The following is a 21008-nucleotide window of genomic DNA, read 5'->3' as shown; positions in this document are numbered from 1 at the left end:
ATCACTTTCTTCCCATAATGTGGTGACCAGATGTGCAGAAAATACTTCAGCTGCGGGCTAGCCCGCATTCTATACAGCTACATAACCTCCCTACTCTTCTAGTCCATGCCTCGGGGCTGGGAGGGGAGTTCTATAGCAGATGGTATGTGTGAGCACCTCACCTGGACATCAAGGGGTTGTGATGCTAGGTGCCAGTGAGCTCTGAGGAGCAAGCACAAAGACCAGTGCGTGCAAGGTGTCAGCCAGCCATGTGTTGGGGGGTAGGGGGTGTTGGATTTGAGGGGTGGCAGGCGGACCTGATGCCAAGAGAGAGGTGGTAACGTACCCTTGCAGGTCACTGGAGGTCATTGGTCTTTTTCCTACATTGGACGACGGTATTGGTGCCTCTGCTGCTGGCCCTCTGACCACCCCCCCCCCCCCCCCCGCGGAACAGGATGTCCCGTCTCATGCATCCACAGCATCGAGAAGCTTGGCCAGGTTGGCATCGCCAAAGCGAGGTGCAGCTCTAAATATTGCCATGCTTGTGTGTTGACTGCAGTGAATGGTGAGGGAGCATTTAAGAGCAGCCCGCTCCCCTCCTTAAATGAGGTGCGGATCCAGCGAATCTGACGACGTGGCAGCCAGTAATGGTGAGAAGCTGATGGGGGCTACTTTCCAACACCGAATGCCCTTAAATATGGGCTGCGATCTCGCCAATGCGGCCATTGGGAAACATCCTGCCAATTGCGCCCAAAACGACACTTTTTCCCCTTTAAATCACGCTGTAGGTTGATTTATTTTATCTTGACACTGCTAAAATAACACTGATAGAAAAGAAAAAAAATATTCATATATCATGACCTTCTCGCATCTCTCAGAATCACCTCCAAGCACTTAGTGCATATCCAACGAGTTTCTTAAATATACGTTGTCTCATTAATCACCTCTGCACCCTCTCTGGTGCAATCGCATCCTTCCCATAATGTGACGACCAGACGTGCACAAAATACGCCGGCTGCGGGATAACCAGCGTTTTATACAGCTCCATAATAATCTCCCGACTCTTATATTCCATGCGTCGGCTAATAAAGACAAGCATTCCACATGTCATCTTCACCAGCTTAAGTCCTTGTCCTGTTACCTTCGGGGATTTACGGACATGAACCCCAAGGTCCCTCTTGCTTCTATACTTCTTGGCGACCTACCGTTCATTGTGTATTTTCTTGCATTATTAGTCCTCCCAAAATGCATCATCTCACCCTTTTCAGGGTTAAATTTCATTTGCCACTGTTCTGCCCATCTAGCCCGTCCGTCTATATCATCCTGCAATCTAAACCATTCCTCCTCGCTATTTAGCACACTGCCCATTTTCATGTTGTCTTCGAATAACGGTTGGGGTTGGCTCAGGGGTCTGGAAATCCAGAACGCACTGGATTCCTGTTCCAGCTCTGGGATAGGTGCGACCGGACTCCCAGTGCAATGGATTGGACCTGGGTCAGAGAAAGAAATAATGAGCAGTATCCATATTTAAATAGTCAATTCTCATTCCTGACATTGATGTTTTGACATAAAAATCAATAATTACAGCGTTAATGTAAGCCTACTTGTGACAATAAAGATTACTATATTATAAACGTTAAATCCATCCAGTAACCCCCATTCGGAACCGGATTGAACAGAATCCACCAGCAGAGGGCGCAAAGCCCACGCATGATGATTGGAAAGTCACATGAGACCAACAACAGAGGTATCCTCAGTGATGTCACAATGGGCCTGGCCCCCTGCTGTGTGTGGGTCGAACAATGAGCTGAACAGAACCCGGGTTCCCTCTCTCCTTCCAAAAATCTGACTCATTTAATTCCCATTCACTGAGCGATTCAATCAGACACGTTTCTCATAATACTGGCGGTACTCTTGAACAGTAAGTAATAAATTATACTCATCAGTACAGTTTAACAGGTTGATTAGAATTTACGCACACTCATAGTTAATAGAGGTTTACCTCCATCAGCCGGGTTAATTTCATCCCAGCCCCACGAAGAACAAATATTGGCAGATTTGTTTATCCTTCTGCTCTTTTGATGCTCTACATTGACAGGCAGACTAGTTGCAGATCCAGTGACACAGTGTCTAGTGTCAGAAGCCGTGTTTAAATGGGCTTTATGTCCCTCCCGCTCGATTTCTTCTTAGTGGCTTGAACAGTGAGCAGGTGCAGGATGGTCACAGTCTTCTGCCTTCTGCAGATTCATCCCTTCCTATTTCCGCTCCGAGTGCAGCTGAGAGTCAGCACACACGTCACTCTGAGTCTGCGGTATCCCCGCCCACAGCTTGCGGTTGCTGCTCTCGCTCTGACCCAATTGTGTCAGTGGAGAAGTTGCTGTCGCTGCCATTGTTTAACCTGGAGTTACCTCTCTCTCTGCATCTTTGATGATTTGATTGCCTGCAGGTGCTCGCATTCCGGGGCATCTCTGACTGTGTCTATATAAACATTTCTGGAACAAGCCTTTCCATTCACCTGAAGAAGGAGCCGTGCTCCGAAAGCTCGTGTTTGAAACAAACCTGTTGGACTTTAACCTGGTGTTGTAAGACTTCTTATTGTTCGGATGAGCAATGCAGTGTGACGGGGGTCTGCATTTCTGCCTCTGCCATTGGCTGGATGAGCAATGCAGTGTGACGGGGATCGGTATTTCTGTCTCTGACAGAGGATTCCTCTCACTGCAGAGTTCCAGACTCAGGAAGGATGATGGGGAACCGCCTCGCTCAGATGCTCATCATTATATCACTTCTCAGTAAGTATTTCCTTCCCAGTAAAATTCCATTCTCCTCCTGGCTGCTGTAACCCTGACGTTATTGTTGGTGCAAACAATAGCGGTGGTGAAGATTAAGTTGATCAATTTGGGGTTGATACTGATCGTTGCTCTTAATCTAATTTTTACGTCAGATTGGAGCCACCAGGACACAGTGGAGCAGCCTGATGCTGAAATAAAGATTGAAGAGGAAAGCAATGTCACACTAACCTGCAACTTGAAGACAAGCGCTTCTAACACGTATGTGTTCTGGTACAGTCAGAGTCCCGGGAAGGCTCCACAATACATTCTTCATGTTCTGGGGAAGAACATTTACAGACACCCTGACATCACCGATCGTGTTTCAGCTACCGTAAATAAAACTGCCAAGATTAGCGAGCTAATGATAGGCAACACGCTGACGTCTGATCGCGCACTGTATCTTTGTGCCTTGCAACCCACACTGCTACAGATATAGCGGGTCCCGTACAAAAACCCAACAGTCAGGGTTCCAGTTAGTGCTCAGCAAAGAAACAGCAATCCAGCCTCCATAGTGACAGTCATAGGAGACCATTAGAAAATTGCAACAAATCGCGCCCTACTGCACAGTATCCCAGATGTGATCCCACTCACACCGTCTATAACTGAAGCATAACCTCCATGTTTTTGTGATGAATTCACCTCACAATGAGCAACAATATTCGCATTATTTGCTCCACCTGTAAACTGGCGTTTGTGATTCACGCACTCGGAAACCGAGATCCTTCTGAATCTCAGTCCACTGCAATTCCTCAGATAATCAGCTTCTCTGTGTGTCTACCTCCCAAAATTAATAATTTCATATTTTCCACATTATATTCTGTTTGCCAGATCTTTGTCCATTCACTTACCGTATCCATGCCTTTTTATAGGCCCCTAAGGTCCTCTTCAACATTTACTTTCCTACATCTCTCTCTGTGGTCAGCAGATTGAGCAAATATACCGTCCAAATCACTTATCTAAATTGTAACCGTTCGAAGGCCCAGCACTAACCACATCCTGACAAACAGAAAAAAAATCCAGTTTGATGTTCGTACTGGATTTCAGGAAAAGGTTACAGAAATACAGATCCCGGGACCCCAGCTGAGGCAGCAAAAACAAACTGGGAAAGATCTCCACTATCACAGGGCAGAAAATGTGTATCAGAGTTTGAACAAGCTGTTGTCAGGACGGCAGCTCGCAGTGTTACCGCGAGTCCTTTGTCGATAGTTTGAGGTTGATAACAGGAAATACTTTGGGACCACCTCGCCCTCTGGCCGGGTTCCCAGTGGAAGGGATTTACATGGGCAGAACGGTGGAAAGGGTGTAAATTAACTTATAGAGCAATATCCAATGGCACTTGGTCAGAAGCCGCTTTTCAAACCATAAAATGTCGAAATATCAAGGAAGATTGAATGCTGTTAAGGCCGTTTTACATTATTTCTGAGTCACTTCATTTATGCTTTTAACTGATCGTTAACTCTGCATCACACTCGTTATTTTTCACTTTTTTCCACTTCTCTTTTCATTGTTACAGAATGTTCTGTGCTGTTCTTTCACTCATTCCGGTAATATGTTAACACTTTCTCTTTCTTCGAATATATTTCCAACTCTCTTCATATTTCTCCCTCTTTCACTCTTCTGCTTCTATATACGTGTTGTTCTCATTCCCCCTTCCCATGGAATACAACACCCCGCTTCATGAAACGCCGATATTGCAGCCACAGTGAAGCGGCTTTGTAAGGCGGTGCAGGTTTTTGTATGGGGTCTCCCTCTGTTAGTTACACTGTGCCTCACGGCGCAGAGATAGGTGGCAGCGTCTGTAACATGCGCCTCTCTCACAGTCAGGATACTGAGCTTGTTGTCTCCACCGATTGAAGCTGTAATCCTCCCGTGTTGATCGGTTCCTCTTGTGGCCATCACCAGATGCTGGGGTGCCTGGTTCGGGTACTGTTTGTACCAGAATACGATGTTAAATGCAATGCTGATGGAGCAATTCATGGACACATTACCCGCTTCACTAACAACCATCCACCCAGGGAGCTGCTGCACCGCATCTTCTCCGGTCACCTCCGTGCAGATCAGAGTGAAACACAGCAAAATGAATGTGTGAACCCGAAGCATTATCAGTTCACACGGAATACCGAGCTCGGCTCAGAACCGGGAGATGAAAACTATATTCTGAAAAATTAACCGGGAACCAAACACTAACTTCGGGTTCACCTAGTCACGTGTTGCTGTTGATCTAACTAAGTAAGCTGAGTACTCCTTAAGGTTTAACCACCTTTCACATTGACACCAGCTCGCACTGAGAGCACACACCTGACCATCACCTTAAATACTTTTCATACATCACACTGCCCTCTGGCGGTGTGAACTGGTAAGTGCATGGTGCAATTATTCACGAACTGCCAACAAGTTGCAGTTCACGATATAGTCACGAATGAGAACAGGTTCCCTCCTTCCTGTTATAGCTATTTTACTGAGGGAGAGACTAAATCTCACTTTCCTGTCTGCTGTCCAACGATTGCGGTGCCTTTTGCTCACTCACTCTTCCTGCAAGTCCGTTTGTCAAGAAAAATATCCTTATATCATTTTAGAACATAGAACCGTACAGGCCCTTCGGCCCTCGACGTTGTGCCGAGCAATGATCGCCCTACTCAAACCCACGTATCCACCCTATACCCGTAACCCAACAACTCCCCCTTAACCTTACTTTTTAAGACACTACGGGCAATTTAGCATGGCTAATCCACCTAACCCGCACATCTTTGGACTGTGGGAGGAAACCAGAGCACCCGGAGAGAGCGTGCAGACTCCGCACAGACAGTGATTCAAGCCGGGAATCGAACCTGGGACCCTGGAGCTGTGACGCATTTATGCAAACCACCATGCTCCCCTGCTGCCCCGCGTGATCCCGTCAAATGCGAACTCGTCTATCTATCGGACATTTGTAACATTCCAACAGTAACAGCAGTGAAAACACATGATAATAAATAACTTTTTTTAAAATTCAATTTACATATGAGCGTTAAAATAATGTTTCTGTTTCCACATTGGCTCCCTCCATAACATTGTCTTCACTAAATATCACTGCCCTCTGGCGGCAGCGACAATCACTGCAATGTGCGCTTATAAATACCTGTCCAATTTATGGAACATAAGCCCATAAGACATAGGAGCAGAATGGGGCCATTTGGCCCATCACGATTGCTCCGCCGGTCAATCACGGCGGATGTGCTTCTCATCCCCATTTCCCTGCATTCGTCATAACCCTGATCCCCTTATTAATCAAGAAGATATTTATCTTTGTCCAGCGTGGGGCAGCTGAGGCTCAGTGAGGTAAGAAGCCCTCATTTTTGCGGCACGAGCTGCCGGAAGGGGAGTGTTTAAAGGGACAATTAAAAAGGTAAGTGGGACAGACAAGGTGGGGTATCGGATGTACGGGGGGGGCACACTGGGGATGGGGGGGGGGCGCGGTGATTGAACAGCAAGGGAGGGGGTCTGCTCAGACCGGAGGAGTATCGGGTCACAAGGTGGGGTCGCTTCACACTATAGGGCCTCTTCTGGAACAGGGAATGCGGGTTCGAATGGGAGCTGCAGGAGTCGAGTGGGATCGGAGGGAGAACGGTCAGGCTGGACTGTAGTGTGTGGGGGGGGGGGGGTCAGGCTGGACCGGATTCGGAGAGATAGGCTGGACTGGAGGGGTACAGAACGCACCATAGTTAGTAAGGTGGGGTTGGACTGAGTGGGGTATCTGGCTGGCCTGGAATGGGAGGGTCGGGTTGGCCTGGAATGGGAGGGTCGGGCTGGACTGGAATGGGAGGCTCGGGCTGGACTGGAATGGGAGGGTCGGGCTGGACTGGAATGGGAGGGTCAGGCTGGACATGAGGTGGGGGGGGGGGGGGTCAGGCTGACAGTAGTGGCGGCTTCAGGCATTTTGCCCATCCAGTCTGCACCGACCTCTGAAAGAGCACCCTACCTCGGCCACTCCCCAGCACTAACCCGGCAACCCCACTTAACCTGCACATCTTTGGACACTGAGGGACAATTTTCGCGTGGCTAATCCCCTTATCCTGCACATTAATGCTGCTGACGGCTTAGTATAGCATGATATTCGCAAGGCCTAATGTTCATGCAAAATACAGAATTCTCATCCAAACGCCCATTGTTTACAACAATGGCCACCAAATTCATTCGCATTTCATTTGTTCTAGTTCTGGGCGAAACAACTGCTCATCTCACATTATCAATAACCCTATTCTTTGTCAACCTATTTAAGGATCAGCATGGAGATGTACAAATTCACTTCGTTGCTTTCGATCTGCGCCAACAGGATGAATTGGAGATCCAATGAGCTGTGAGAACATTGATTGAATTGAAGAGAAAAGGAACTTACAGGCAATTGGATGTGACCCGATGACGTTGTGAGCAATGTACCAATCAGCAGGCTCATGATTATGACTCATCCTCTTCTCAACTCTTGATGAAAACAATTTCAGCCTCAACCATTTCTGTTCAAAGCTGCCACGATCTCTCTGCAAACATGTCGCCTGTTACTGTGTATTTATTCCTCACAGCGGCCGCTCTTTTAACCGGTAAGTTCACAAGTTGCTCAACTCTTTATGTCACAGATTTTCCAACATGACATTCTGTCAGGCAGGTCGCTGAATACAAGGGTGTGGGTGGTCGGAGGTACAGACTGTCCCAACTTGAAAAGGTAATCCGGATCTTGCTGGTCTAAACAGGAAACACTGTTTGCTGGAAGTCGGCACATTTCCCGAGGGAATGAGAGCGGGAGAGTTGGGCTGAGATTGAAGCTTCTCTGCTGCTAGTGAATGACCTTGACAAACAGCGGACTGTCAAACTCACAGACCATTAGTACTTTCCGCTTCCAGTTACAGTGACTGAAGCTGAGGACCGGACATCGTTAGAAAGACCGGAATCTTTATGATAGAAGATTTATTTAATCCGTCCAAACACTTTCCCGTTGCAACCACTAAGCTGTGGAAAATATATTTCTATTGTCTTGGCTGATCACTCTCTGAGGCTATTGTTCAGGATGACGGGACGATTCTGCGGTATAGACTCAGTGAATTCGCACTGTTTAATTGAAAATCACTTTGGGTTCTTACAGGACATTGTCGAGGAGATTCCGTTTCTCAGACACCGGCTGCTGTCACAGTGAGTGAAGGAGAAGATGTTAAGTTATTCTGCAATTATACAGCTACAAGCACGAACAATTATTACCTATTTTGGTACCGTCAGTATCCCAGCGGATCCATGGAGTACCTGCTCCAGATTAGTAAATACATCGGGAACACAGAGAGATCCCCAGGGGACCGTTTTTCCGCGGAGCTCAATGATACAATCCGCACCGTCCTGCTGAATGTGTCTAAAGCAGAGCTGACAGACTCCGCGGTGTATTACTGCGCACTGAGACCCACAGAGACACAGAGCTGGGCTGAACCTGTACAAAAACTGTCAAAGTGCCATTCAGCATAACAGAGCGTTAGGCAAACACTGTGATCAGCGGCGAGTCTGAAATGGCGCCTGAAATCGAGGTGATATCTCAACTTTTCAATTCTAACATACATTTTTAACACGAATAAATTTATTGCCAAAATAAAGCAATGGAAGAGGGCAGTTTCGAGAATGAAAATTAGAATATTCATCGAGCTTCAGGTTCCAAAGTGTTTCACCGTCACTGTTATAATAAAATGTGGAAAACCTTGCAGCCAATTGGACCCAGCATATCATTCCATACAGTAATGTTTAATAGCCTCGCTGTTACAGTAATTGTGATTGGTGGATGGATATTGGACAGGGCATTTCTCCTGTTCTTTTTTTGGAAATGGTGGCCATGCGATCTTAATCCCTCCATTGTTATATGTCTCACTGTGTCTGCTTCGCACAGAGATACATTCCGGAGGAAGGCAGTGTCCACAATTTAACATATTATTCAGAGGCCAGGAACTGACAGTGCAGCATTCCCTGAGGGATGCACCGTCTCCTCGGTAAATTCCCGGTTGTTGTTTCTGACGGGCTCCCGGTGTCCTGTTGAGAGGAAAGAACCTCTCAACAGACTGGAGACAGAATCCTGGAAAATCCCAGGAGGTGGTGACCACTCATTAATCCAATCCGGGAAAAGGAGACTGGAATAAAGAAAAGGGAATTAATAACAAATTAATGATCTCCATGGAAAAAGGAGGACAATTAATTTAACCCTGGAGTAAATTATTCCTCGGTAAGCGAAATATTTTTACTGATGTCGCGCCTTTTACCGACTCCGGATGCCCCAAAGCACTTTTCAACCTCAGGACGTTCATTTCATTCCAGGTAGGGCAGCACGGTAGCACAGTGATTAGCACAAATGCTTCACAGCTCTAGGGTCCCAGGTTCGATTCCCGGCTGGGTCACTGTCTGTGTGGAGTCTGCACATCCTCCCCGTGTGTGCGTGGTTTACTCCGGGTGCTCTGGTTTCCTCCCACAGTCTAAAGGCGTGCAGGTTAGGTGGATTGGCCATGCTAAATTGCCCTTAATGTCCAAAATTGCCCTTAGTGTTGGTTGAGTGGGGTTACTGGGTTATGGGGATAGGGTGGTGTGGGCTTGGTTAGAGTGCTCTTTCCAAGAGCCGGTGCAGACTCGATAGCCCGAATGGCCTCCTTCTGCACTGTAAACTCTATGATCTATGATTTCCACTACAGTCGGTGTTGTGATGTCGGAGATATTATTAACACAGACGTCATTGGGAATGTTTAATTCTCCGACAGAAAGTGTTGTCATCCTAGTGCTTGAGCAAAGGGATTTGAGAGCCTAGGTATTTTCCTGGTACTTTGACCTTGTTGCAAATAGTAACCAGAACATTCTGCAACGAATTGGTGCACATCCCTTTCTCTCTCTCTTTCTCTATGATATATTGAGGAACCACATTGATTTGAAACCTGTTAAATCTCTTAGTCAGACCACCCAGTGATATTGGAATAAAACAATTTATTCTGTTCACTGTCTAAGTCACCACCGTCATCCTCCTCATCCTCCAGGTACCATCACCTCAGGTGGCGCTGGTTGGCCATTGGCTTCCATTACATTGGCCCATGATTATGTTTGACTGCAGTGCTTTCAATTGTCTCCTGCAGTTTGGTTGACCAGAAAACTCTCCAGCTCTTACGAACTGTCAATGCGCATCTTGGAAGAATTTACAAGCTGATCATCAATCGGTTTAAACAGACTGCGAACCAGAAAGTCCTGAAGTGGGGCTGGATTCCAGAGCCTCATGCCCAGAAACGTGCTCTGTGCCAGAGCTTCTGTAATTCATACATAGGCTCTTGCCCTAAATACATATCGTTTACCTGGAAATGACACGAAACATACACATTTCCTGTATTCCTCAGCTGTCAGCTGTTACGGCGGTGAACTGACGCCTCTGTAAATTTTGGACACAGATAATGTCCTAGCGCGCCATCTAGTGGAATATTCTCTGTGAAATAGCGATTCTCAATTTCATAGAATTTTATAAAATTTACAGTGCAGAAAGAGGCCATTCGGCCCATCGAGTCTGCACCGGCTCTTGGAAAGATCACCCTACCCAAGATCAACACCCCCACCCTATCCCCATAACCCTATAACCCCACCCAACACTAAGGGCAATTTTGGACACTAAGGGCAATTTATCAAGGCCAATCCACCTAACCTGCACATATTTATCCTTGAATATTGAGGAGATTTTATTGTGGCAACTTATTACGGGGTTTATTACTTTGATGTTTTTATTACCGCATCTGAGGCATTTTCCATTACATTGCTTTTGCTACACTTGCCATTTCGGATTGATGCCAGTTCCTTTGCCTCAATCTTCGGACGTGCCTACGCCATTTGTAAAGTACTTGTTATTTGCATAAATAGCTTAACGAAATAAACTGATATTACCACAACTGATACATTTGGAATGTTAATTTCGGTAGAATGGAAGGCTTGAAGGTTCCCTAAACATCAAACAATGACGGGAACCAAATTGCAGTAAGCCAATGTATCATCCAATGATTTACGTGTTTCTACTACGGATTATCTGCAAATTAGATTATTAGAATGAATAAAGTATATGTTTTAAATCCATAAGCAAGAACCTTTTAATTGATTTTGCTTGTATCACACTCCCTTCTAAAGCCCATTCGCTACATGTCTCTGCAGTCCCCATATCGAGTGAGCAGGGTACAGGGTTCTCATCTCTTTGTTTCACAGTGTCTCACTGCATTGTAATACACCGCACAGTCTGTCAGCTCAACCGTGTTAACACTGAGAGTGGTGGAGCCTTTCTCAAGGTCCAGGGATACTTTAAAACTTCCCTGAACTCTTTAACCTCCATGTGGAGATGCCGGCGTTGGACTGGGGTGAGCACAGTAAGAAGTCTTACAACAACAGGTTAAAGTCCAACAGGTTTGTTTCAAACACGAGCTTTCGGAGCACGGCTCCTTCTTCAGGTGAATCCATTCACCTGAAGAAGGAGCCGTGCTCCGAAAGCTCGTGTTTGAAACAAACCTGTTGGACTTTAACCTGGTGTTGTAAGACTTCTTACTGTCTTTAACCTCCGAGTGTGGAGACCAGATACTCGGGAGCTTGATTGGAGAACTGCTGGCACCAGTCATTTGTAGTGAAAGTAGCGTTGTGATGAAGCGAGATAGTCTGACATTGTGTTACCCGAGATATCGATATCTGAAATGTCCCTGAATGACAATTAACAGCTGTTAAAACAGAAATAAAATTAACATCACGATATGTCCAAGGAGAAATAGATAAAGTGCTTGAGTATATAGGCTGAATAAGCTAATCTAACAGTCTATCTATCATGATGTGAAGATGCCGGACTGGGATGGGAGAGTAAGAAGTTTTACCACAGGAGGTTGAAGTCCAACAGCTTTGTTTCGGAACTTCTTACTGAATTTATCTACCATTCTATTTGTCTGTCTGCGTTCCCATGACTATCTAACCATCTATATACCGACTATCAATTTTTCTATCTATCTGCATAATTCATTATCTATCTTTCTCTTGCACGTCAAGCTAAGTATTTGAAAGAGAAAGAAGAGTCAGATTTTCTGCCTGTGTCTTAACTTTTTAGTTTGGGACAATTAAATAGAGAACTTTACTTAACCTGCCCTGTTCCTCTATATCTCCTATAACAGCTATAACAGACGTTATTCCTAAGCCCCGAGTTCCCAACCTTGTCCCTCGACAGACGATGTGGTGATCATCCGGTTAAATCACCACCAGTCAGCATTCCACTCAAAGTGCTGATTTGGGTCTATGGCGGCTTTACTTTACTAGTAACAGCTATAATGTTTTATCATAGAATTTACAGTGCAGAAGGAGGCCATTCGGCCCATCGAGTCTGCACCGGCTCTTGGAAAGAGCACACTACCCAAGGTCAACACCTCCCAATAACCCAGTAACCCCACCCAACACTAAGTGCAATTTTGGACACTAAGGGCAATTTATCATGGCCAATCCACCTGACCTGCACACACGGGGAGGATGTGCAGACTCCGTACAGACAGTGACCCAAGCCGGAATCAAACCTGGGACCCTGAAGCTGTGAAGCCATTGTGCTATCCACAATCCTACCGTGCTGCCCTTGTGTTGGAAGATTGTCCAGATAGAAGTTTGAACATGGGAAAGTAACATTTATGACCATCACCGGCATCTCTAAAGGTTCTGGTTTGGGGAAAGGTTAACGGGGCAGCGGAGACCCGACAGAGAACAAGATATTGTACAGCCGGATCCGCTCTGTGTGTCACTGTGGCTGCTTCGCACAGAGATACATTCCGGAGTCCTGGACCGTGCTCTCATCTATACAGATGGAAATGGACTTCTTTGTTCTCTCCAAGGACAGGGTGGAGCGTCCTTTGGTCTCAGTCCCCCGGCAAATGGAGGCGATAAATGTGGGAGCCTCTGTCAGTGTCTGTCTACCAGGCTACGAAATAGCCAGAACCAATGGAGAGCCAGCAGTTCAGTTCAGCCCGATCCCCTTCCCGAGACACCGCCTGTTCAGGGTGGGAGCTCTGATCCTCACACTGAACAGCTGGGAACAAAATAAAATCCACATAACCACACGGTGTTATGTGATTGTTAAAACAATGCATCAGATAAGAAAATAAACTCACCCAATATCAGCAGCTTCATAGTTCCAGCTGGAAACAGCTCTTTCCTGGGATTCCTGGGCACGATGATGAAAGTGGACAAAAGGCGGATCAATCCGGTTCTGATTTCCAGACTGGGACTTGCTCCCCCTCAATGTGAGACTGAGGGGCCACATTGTCACCGATTGGACTATTATGGAATGTCGTTACCTGGCGTTACTCACGGTGCCACTGAGCGATTGGCTGTTTCTCAATCCATAGACCACTTGAACCGTCACTGATTCCAAACCTCTCTACTTCCTGTGTGTAACACCAGGTTACAATTATTCAGATAGTCAGTGCTCTGTTTCCTGCCTGACTGAGCAGAGCCATTGATTATCTTACAATCATAGTGGTTTACAGCCCAAAGAGAGGAAATTCGGTCCATTATTTTGTATTGTCTCGCTTAAGGAGTTATCCACTGATTAATTATCTGCTTGTTCCATAGATTTCATCATTTTTAAATTTCTAGTTACTAGTCCGATATTTATCCACTTCTTCCTTAAACTGATTGATGGATTCTGTTCCCGGCAACGTTTCTCGTGCACTTGCTCCAGTTGCTAAAGTCTCTGCTCAGGATTATTGTATTTCATCCCTGCTTCATCTTTCCCAATCCCTCCCACACTCTGTCTGTGAGGTTAATACCAAATGAAAGAAGAGTAACGGAACCATCCATGTGTTTGAACAGCATTCCCAACAGCGATATGTACATATTTACACTTGCTGTATCTTTTATAATGCCTGCGTCGTTGTTGATAAATCCTGGATCCTTTAACTCTGTAACATCATCGGCATCGTGTTCCCAAATTTTCGCATTCGATCCCTGAGATCTTTGTCCTCTTTGACTCATGTAAATTATATTTACTTCTGAGTTCCTGCCTCATTCCATCTACTTTATATGTTTATATGATAGAATCAGACACAGCATTTGTGGTTGCACTTTAGATCAACAACTAATGTTCTTCCGTGTTTATTCAATGCAGGAAATGATCTGCTGACGCAGCCATACAGATTCCTGCACCACTGCATTGTTTACAGAAGTAGTGATAGGAAGGGGCCAGAGGCAGCGATATATCCACCAGCACAATCGGTTCATATCGAGAGCAGCAAACGGAAGCTGTGGTCGTGGACACCGCAGACTCTAAACTGATCAAACTGTGCGGCGGATCAACTGCTGGAGCGGAAATAGCGACGGTTCAATCTCCAGAGGCCTGTGACCACCCTGCACCTGCTCACTGCTCAAGTGACTGAGAACAAACAGTGAGGGAGTGACATGAACGCTCATGAATCATAGAGATTTAGGGAACGGAATGAGGATTCAATTTTCCTGTGTCTATTTGAAAACGCTGTCCCAATCGCCTTTCATACCTCACATTAGCCATGATGCTTCCCTTCACAATTCTCCTTTGAAAGGTTCCGTTGAATCTTGGTGGAAGTACGGATGTAAACATATCGCAACACAGTAAATAAAATTCATCATAATAAATAAAATTCATCTCTCACTGTCTAATTTTTCATGTAATCGGGAAGATTTTGTTTGCTGCTTTTAGAAACAATTACTAGTGATATATACCACCAAAATCAATATTTTTTAGCACATCAATTGAGTGTCCCTTCTAATCATTCTCTGATTCGATGCTAACCTCACTCTGTGGCCAGGGAAGCCAAGGCCTTTTCCCATTTAATCTCTCCTGACTTGCCCCCTGTTAGAGCCCTTTCCTGTTGTTCTGTTTCCTCCCTCCGGGAGTTCACTTGGTTAAGACGTACTACATTTCTAACCTGTCCCGGTTTTAATGAAAGGTGATGGTGAAAGACGAACTTTGTTGTCCTGTCGAGAAATGCCGCCTGACTCCCTGAGTTGTTCCAGTATTTTCCGCTTTCTCCTCAGATGTTAGATCGACTTTCGATGGCAATGACAGTATGCTGCGTTTACTTTCGAGGGGTTCGTTGGTCTACGGGTATGATTCTCGCTTTGGGTGTCTCGCTGTAGGAATTTGCGAGAGGTCTCGGGTTTAAATCACGGGTGAGCCCTTCGATGAGGTTTTCCGATGGTCATACCGCATGTTTTCTTCATTTCTTTGCGGCGTAGACGGCGGGATTCATTCACATTGGGTTTGCTTTAAGAAGCTGAGCTCAAACTGCAGGGAACCAATACATTCCCGAGAAAATCGAAACATTTTCGAAACGCTTGTCTATGAGTGGACATTCACTTATCTCTATTCTGGTGGATTCCGGCAGCTCTCTGTCTGTTCCATTTCATTCATTCGGGGATGTGAACACCCCTGGCTGCTCCAGCATTTATTGCCCACAGCTATTTGCTATTGGGACGGTGATGGTGAATTGCCTTCTTGAATCGCTAGTCTATTTTTACCCAATATTTATTTTGACAGTGAAACATTCCCAATTCCCCATTTACATTCACGTATCTATTTATTATGTATGTCTTCATTTCGACCCTGGCCTGCTGCAATGTTCCACAGAAACCCAGCAGAAACTGGGGGAATAGCTCCTCATCCTCTGATTAGGCATGTTACAGCCTTCCCGACTTAACATTCAGTTCAACAACCTCAGACTGTGAACTCTCTCTACCCCCTTAACCACCTGTTTATTTCCATCAACTTATTTTCATTAATTCCAAGATATGTTTTGCCCTCACCATTGCCCCTTCCATCCAGCCCATCCGATCCCACTTGGGCAATCTGATTTCTATTGCAGGGGCTGGATTAGCATAGTGCTAAATCGCTGGCTTTGAAAGCGGACCACGATAGGTTTAATTCCAGTACCAGCCTCCCTGAACAGGCGCCGGAATGTGGCGGCAGTAACTTCATTTGAAGCCCACTAGTGACAATAAGCGATTTTAATCTCATTTTCCTCTGCCTCGCTGCTTACTTTTGTTCTACCATGAACACCTTCTGACCTCCTAATGCGCCTCTATCAGCACCTTTCTTAACCCTGATTAGCCTCAATTACATTCCCTTTTCCTTTCTGTCCAACACATTTTCGTCATTTGCCACCAGTCGCTGACACTGTACCGAGGACCAATGCATCACGTCAGCCCCGCCCCAGCCACAATAGCCTGAATCTGACCCTATTGCCCGTTCTCCAGCTTTGACAAAGAGTCACCCAGACTCGAAACGTCAGCTGCCATCTCTCTCCACAGAGACTGCCAGACCAGCTGAGACTGTCCTGAATTTTTTGTTTTTGTTTCCCATCGACGCATCCGCAGTAAGTTGCTTTTATCGTACATTTAGACATGTTTGAAATGGTGATTAAATATGTTCATCTGCATCTGTCAACACAACAGATTCTGTGGTGGATGAACAAACTGCTAATATCCGAATTGTGGCAAATTAGGAAAGGCTTTGCTTCCCCTGGCGTCTGGAAAATTCAGCATTTCTGACTTTGGTGCAGAAATTGTAATACCTTATGCGAGACCAAATCTCATGTTCCTCGAACGTGCGAGATTGAGGAACAAACGTATTTTGTAAAACCATTCGTCACACGAAATGAAAAGCGCGGGATGTTTCCTAACCACCGGGGACCTTTCGCGTGTTAGGCGAATGTGATAACCACTACACTACAGAAACCGGTGGGAGCTTCGCCATCAGTGCACGTGTGTAATGTTCAACCTCAATGTGTTGCTGCAGCTTCTAATGGTTCCGCGGAGTGGCCATGTAACTTATTGCAAGAAGCCGTTTCTTTAAAACTGATGTCTCAACTTATGAAAGCATCAGGTATTGAACTTTGCTGAACTGAAGATAGGTTATGTTCTTATAAGTGTTCAGACGCACTATCCATTGCGCCACTGGCCCACCGCAGTGCCACGCTTTTGCTATTCCTCGATGATGAAGACCAGTTACGAGACTGAGGTAATATTTAGCAACATATAGACTAAACTGGAAGGACCAGATGTTTCTGCCCAGTTTCGAACCGGCGACCATTCGCGTGTAAAGCAAATGTGATAACCACTACACTACAGAAACAGCTGGCAGCACAGAAGCCAACGGACCTGTGTCACCTTCAAGTCAGCTGCCTTGTTGCAGCTTCGCATAGTTCGGCTGAGAGGCCATGTCGCTTCTTAAGAATTGACAATTATGTGTTTCTTATATTTGACCTCTTTGTGTTTTGGTGTGTAACATGTCTAAATACCGTTCATGTAGAAGAAAGGAGGGGTAATTGCAAATCAACATTGAGCCTGGATTCCCACGCTGGCTTTTCCTGTTTCTCCATCAGGAAGACCGTTTTTACTTTCCAAAAGGTGGATCAGTTAACTCTCTGGCATTTCCTCTAAGTCAGTTACAGTATCGTTTGTGTCTGTCCTTTTGAGTACACATGACTACAAGACATCCTTCAATCTGGCCTGTTGCATTTGCTGATCCCAACGGCATCTACTCTGGATTGGAGAGACTAAATACCGACTCGGTTACCGCTGTGCAAAACACCTTCGCTCCATCGACAAGCTGGTGGTAGACTCTCCTGTCGCTTGCTATTTGAACTCACTGTCCTGCTCTCATGTCCACATGTCCGATCTTGGCCTGCTGCAATGTTCCCATGTAGCTCAGCACAACGCCGAGGAACAGCCCCCATCCTCCGAATAGGCACGTTACAGCCTTGCGGATTTTACAGTCGGCTCAACAACTTCGTACCGTGAAATCACTCTTCCCAATTCACCACATGTTTGTTTCCATCAACTTATTTTCATTGCTTCCATTGATATGTCTTCTTCTCCGATTGTCACCCCCTCCCCATTCCCCAAGTCAATCCCATCCCTCTTGGGAAATCCGCCCCTTGTTCCTCATTGTCCTCTGCCATTGACACATTCTAATCTTCTAATCGCCTCTATCAGCGCCGTTCTTAACACTGATTAGAAACATTTACATTCCCTTTTTCTTTCGGCCCAACACATTTTTGTTATTCTCCACCCATCGCTGGCCATCTGTCAAGGCCCAATGCTTCACGCAACCCCCCCCCCCCCCCAACCCCCACTTCCCCCACACACACCGCCAATCTAAACCTAACCAAAGATCCAGTTGTCCAGCTTCGACAAAGAGTCACCCAGACTCGAAACGACACTTGCCATCTCTCTCCACAGAGGCTGTCAGACCTGATGAGACTGTCCTGTGTTTTCTGTTTTTGTTTCCCATTGACGCATCCGCAGTAAGTTGCTCTTATCGCACATTTAGACATGTTTGAAATGGTGATTAAATATGTTCATCTGCATCTGTAAACCCAACAGATTCTGTGGTGGATGATCAAACTGCTAATATCCGAATTGTGGCAAAATAGGCGTCTAGAAAATTCAGCATTTCTGACTTTCTTGCAGGAATTGTAATACCTGACGCGAGACCAAATCTCATGTTCCTCGAACGTGCGAGATTGAGAAACAAACGTATTTCGTGCAAACATTTATCACACGAAATGAGAAGCACGGGATGTTCCCGCCCGGTTTCGAACCGGGGACATTTCGCGTGTTAGGCAATGTGATAACCACTGCACTTCAGAAACTGCTGGGAGCCTTGCCATTAGTGGACGTGTGGCCTCACAGCGGAACCGTTAGAAGCTGCAACAGTACATTGAGTTTCAACATTGCACAGGGCCACTGATTGTGATGCTCCCAGCAGTTTCTGTGGTGTAGTGGTTATCACATTCGCCTAACACGCGAAAGGTTCCTGGTTCGAAATCGGGCAGAAACATCGCGTGCTTATCATTTTGTTAGACGAATGTTTGCACAAAATACCTTTCTTCTTCAATCTCGCACGTTCGAGGAACATGAGACTTGGTCTCTCATGAGGTATTAAAATTCCTGCAACAATGTCAGAAATACGGAATATTGAAGACGCCAGGGGAAGAAAAGCCTTCCCTATTTTGCCACGATTCGGATATTAGCAGTTTGTTCATCCACCACAGAATCTTTTGGGTTTACAGATGCAGATGAACATATTTAATCACCATTTCAAACATGTCTAAATGTACGATAAAAGCAACTTACTGCGTATGCGTCAATGGGGAATAAAAACAGAAAACACAGGACAGTCTCAGCAGGTCTGACAGCCTCTGTGGAGAGAGATGGCAAATGTCGTTTCGAGTCTGGGTGACTCTTTGTCGAAGCCGGACAACTGGATCTTTGGTTAGGTTTAGATTGGCGGTGCGTGGGGTGAGAGCGACAGACGGCCAGCGATGGGTGGAGAATAACAAGAATGTGTTGTGCTGAAAGAAAAGGGGAATGTAAATGTTTCTAATCAGTGTTAAGAACGGTGCTGATAGAGGTGATTAGAAGATTAGAATGTGTTATTGGCAGAGGACAATGAGGAACAAGGGGCGGATTTCCCAAGACGGATGCCATTGGCTGGGGGAATGGGGAGGGGGAGACAATGGGAGAGGAAGACAAATCAATGGAAGCAATGAAAATAGGTTGATGGAAATAAACATGTGGTGAAGTGGGAAGAGTGATTTCACGGTGCGAAGTTGTTGAGCCTACTGTAAAATCCGCAAGGCTGTACCGTGCCTTTTCGGAGGTTGGGGGCTGATCCTCGGGGTTGTTCTGAGCTACATGGGTACATTGCAGCAGGCCAAGATCGGACATGTGGACATGAGAGCAGGACAGTGAGTTGAAATAGCAAGCGACAGGAGAGTCTGCCACCAGTTTGTCGATGGAGCGAAGGTGTTTTGCAAAGTGGTCACCCAGTCGGCATTTAATCACTCCAATGCAGAGTAGATGACATTGGGATCAGCAAATGCAGCGGGCCAGATTGAAGGATGTCTTAAAGTAATGTGTACTCAAAAGGACAGACACAAACGATACAGTAACTGACTTAGAGGAAATGCCAGAGACTTAACTGAACCAGCTCTGGGAAAGAAAAAACGGTCTTCCTGATGGAGAAACAGGAAAAGCCAGTGTGGGAATCGAGGCTCAATGTTGATTTACAATTACCCCTCCTTTCTGCTACATGAACGGTATTTAGGCTGCAGCATTTTACACACCAAAACACAAAGAGGTCAAATATAAGAAACACATAATTGTCAATTCTTAAACTCAACTCAAGCATTGAATAACGGAACAAATATTGTGTAAAGTCGGTTGCTTTTTTCTGTAGGATTTCAGAATGCTGCATTAATAATAGAAGAGAGCATTTCGCCCTTAGAGATTTGCTGAACAAATTCTTCAGTTCAATATAGGTTCTTCTACTGGCTTGTAAATTTAGACATCTGTTTTAAAGAAATAGACGTGTTCTTGTAAGAAGTGACATGGCCTCTCAGCCGAAAAATGCGAAGCTGCAACAAGGCAGGTGAGTTGAAGGTGACACAGGTCCGTTGGAGTGTGCGCTGCCAGCTGTTTCTGTAGTGTAGTGGTTATCACATTCGCTTCACACGCGAATGGTCCCCGGTTCAAAACCGGGCAGAAACATCTGGTGTTTCCAGTTTAGTCTGTCGCAAAATGTGACCTCAATCTCGTAACTGGTCTTCATCATCGACGAATAGCAAAACCTTACAACTTCTGTGGGCCAGTGGCGCCATGGATAACGCGTCTGACTACGAATTAGGAGATTCCAGGTTCGACTCCTGGCTGGCTCGCAGTTCCTGGTTTTGGCGTCCCATTTAGTTCAGTGGGTTGGACAGCTGGTTCCCGATGCAGAGCAAAGTGAGCAGGGCATCATCAATTCTCGTTTCAGCTGTGGTTACTTATGAAAGCCCTGCCCTCTCAATTTAACTTCAAGCAAAACATAACTTATCTCCAGTTCAGCAAAGTTCAATATATGATCCTTTGATGAGTTGAGACATCAGTTTCAAAGAAACGGCAACTTCCAATAAGTTACATGGCCTCTCAGCGGAACCGTTGGAAGCTGCAACAATACATTGAAGTTCAACATTGCACAGGGCCACTGATTGTGATACTCCCAGAAGTTTCTGTAGTGTAGTGGTTATCACATTCGCCTAACACGCGAAAGGTCCCGGGTTCGAAACCGGGCAGAAACATGGCGTGCTTTGGGTTTTGTGTCGCGAATGTTTGCACTAAATACGTTTCTTCCTCAATCTTGCACGTTCGAGGAAC

The 21008-nt window shown here is 45.8% G+C and overlaps 3 non-coding genes across 3 annotated transcripts; all 3 read left to right on the top strand.

Annotated features, from left to right (window-relative positions):
• Nucleotides 1-18578: 18578 nt before the first annotated feature.
• On the top strand, nucleotides 18579-18651 carry trnav-aac. The gene has a single exon. It is a non-coding gene; the product is annotated as a tRNA-Val (tRNA).
• A 1639-nt stretch (nucleotides 18652-20290) lies between these two features.
• On the top strand, nucleotides 20291-20363 carry trnav-cac. The gene has a single exon. It is a non-coding gene; the product is annotated as a tRNA-Val (tRNA).
• A 496-nt stretch (nucleotides 20364-20859) lies between these two features.
• Nucleotides 20860-20932, top strand: trnav-aac. The gene has a single exon. It is a non-coding gene; the product is annotated as a tRNA-Val (tRNA).
• The last annotated feature ends 76 nt before the right edge of the window (nucleotides 20933-21008 follow it).

Source organism: Scyliorhinus canicula, unplaced genomic scaffold (assembly GCF_902713615.1).
Source record: "Scyliorhinus canicula unplaced genomic scaffold, sScyCan1.1, whole genome shotgun sequence".
Lineage (NCBI taxonomy): Eukaryota > Metazoa > Chordata > Chondrichthyes > Carcharhiniformes > Scyliorhinidae > Scyliorhinus > Scyliorhinus canicula.
This window is presented reverse-complemented; position numbering and strand designations above follow the sequence as displayed.